Source organism: Talpa occidentalis, unplaced genomic scaffold (genome assembly GCF_014898055.3).
Source record: "Talpa occidentalis isolate TD23 unplaced genomic scaffold, MPIMG_talOcc4v2.1 talOcc4.3, whole genome shotgun sequence".
Lineage (NCBI taxonomy): Eukaryota > Metazoa > Chordata > Mammalia > Eulipotyphla > Talpidae > Talpa > Talpa occidentalis.
In genome coordinates this window covers 103595981-103598419 of record NW_023603184.1, presented here as the reverse complement: position 1 = coordinate 103598419, position 2439 = coordinate 103595981, and positions in this window count along the sequence as shown.

The window sequence follows — 2439 nt, the reverse complement described above, 5'->3', positions numbered from 1 at the left end:
CTGTTGCTCTGCAGGTCATGGTGGAGGCTGCTCACTGAGTCAAGATGTGCAGCTGGAAGGCCGGGTCCTGACAGGGCTGGATCAGGCCATGTTCTGAAATTGGTACCATCCCTGTCATTAATAAGGGATAACATTGGGCCTGCTGTTGTGGGTAAAGGCTCTCTAGGGGACAGTTTCCTAGGTGAATACCCTCAAAATCATCTGGTTTGTTCAAAATAATACCCTCTGTGACTACACAAACCCCTGTTCTGGGGTGACTCAGCCCACACCCCACTCTGCCGAGGGAGAAGATTTGCCTAATTCCTTTCTACTCCCCAGTATTCTGTGTCTTCCCATGCAAGCTATCAGTGGCTCCAGTCAGGCAATTGAGAAAGGAACGAAAAGGCAGGAAAGCGCCTTATAGTTAAGATATTTCTCTTGAAGCTGTTGACAGCACAGGTTAGGGAACTTACAATGCTCTAAGACATCTATGGGTACTTTCGTGGTTCAGACCAGCTCACCTTCTTAAAATAAACAAGCCTCCTCAATTGTTGGAACTGAGGTTTTCTTTGCAGTTCACTATTAGCTACCTTGTGTGTTTTTCTGGCAACCTCCCTCCCACCCCCACCATTTATCGCAGTCATCTTATCACAGTCTCTTTGGAGACGCAAATAGCACACTAATGTTTCCCTTTGTTAGGGTGAGTTGTCAATCTCTTCAGAAAGGGAACAACTACAGACAGCTCTTTCTTTTGATAATCTTTCTGACACTTGCCTGAGCCGACTGATCCATCACAGAGGCCTGGCTGGGGAGAGGGGCCTTGCCGACAGTCCATCAGTATGGATGTCACTGTGTCCCTCGAGAAAATATATAACGTGAACTACCGTGTATTTTGTTCTAGTAAACAGCCTTCCGTTTTCCCTAAATCTTGTCTGTTTTTCATGGGCTGACAGAACTAGCACAACACTCAGGGCTCTGGGCTCTGGGCAAGCAGGAAGCGTCCTTTGTGTAATGTTCAGCTTGCAGCTTCCTGAGGCTCCCTGTTACTGTCGATAAAGGAGAGGGAACTCCAACTTGAAGACTCAAAAAAACCCTACGATTGGCTTAGGAGCACCTTGTTCCAATTAGAAATGCTGGGTTCAGTGTGGAATTGCTATTAAGTTGCGTCAACCATAACCTTTCAGCCACTGGGACTGGCAGCCTAGATGCAGAACAAACCAGAGAACTTGGGGAGAAAACGAGGACATAGAGCCAGAAAATAATGCAGTCATTTCCCCAGTGAGCTTGTGTAGGAGAGCCTAGTGGAAGCCCAGAACTTTCTCTTATAACCCTTTTTCCCCCATTCAGATGGGGGGGGGGGTGCTTCCAGAGGAGTATGGCTGGAAGGAAAGAGAGAAGAAGGAATTGAAGGAGGGTGGAATGGAACAAAAGAAAGATATTTTACATTCAAATTTTTAAGCTGAGCAAGCAGGCCAATCACTGGCTGTGGATTGCCCTGTGTCTTCTTTTCAGGGAGTAGAAATTGACAAAAATCACCATCAACCACCAATTGTGACTGTCCCCCGGCCTAGCTAAAGATCTGTGTCTAGAATTATAACTGGACAGGTGAGACGTTTTGATTCAACATATGGGCCTCTAAATAGAAAAACCTGTAGGAATTCTAGATGTCCAGTAATGGAAAGTGGTTAATAAATTATAGGGATTCATGCTGTGGAATTTTCTGCCGCCATTCAAGACAAGCTAGAGCTCTGCACTTTGCTGGAGAGAGCTGTCCAATAAAGTGTGGGGTGAAAACAGCTTCTTTCATCATAGTGTGGATTAAGCAATCCATCTTTTGTTTGTAAAGCATGATACAAATGCCAACTACTAACCATAATTAACTCTGAGGAAATAGAACCATGGGAGACCAATTTTTATTTTGTATTTTTTACTTTAAATATGTTTGAATATTTCAAAACAATTGTTTTATTTGCTTGGCTATTTCATTTAAGGGAGTAAGATTTTCTTTCTTTTACTCACTCATAATCTCCTGGCCAAGAAGGGTTTCAGGAGAGAAACATCATGTGCCTTTATTGCTTTTGGAGAAGTGGCACCCATCCACCACCACCACCACCACCACCACCGCCCCAGGTCAGAAAAAATTGGTTTTAAAAAATCCATGTTTAAAAAACTCCCAGACTTTGCTCTCGTTGGCTGAGAAAATTAAGATTTTGATGTGTTCTGCCAATGCAAGTGAACTGAATTGAATTTATTTAAATGGAAGAAAAACTGGTTCTTGTAGGCCTCCCACAAAGATCTAGGGATTCCATGACAAAGAAATAGTAATCCCTGTGGCTTCTAGACTAAAAAGAATTCTGTAGAGTTGATATAAACAAACATCCTAATAAAAATCCCTTTTACTCGAAACACAAATCTCTGAGAATTATTTTTACTTGTCTTTTTAACTGAAAATAAAAGATG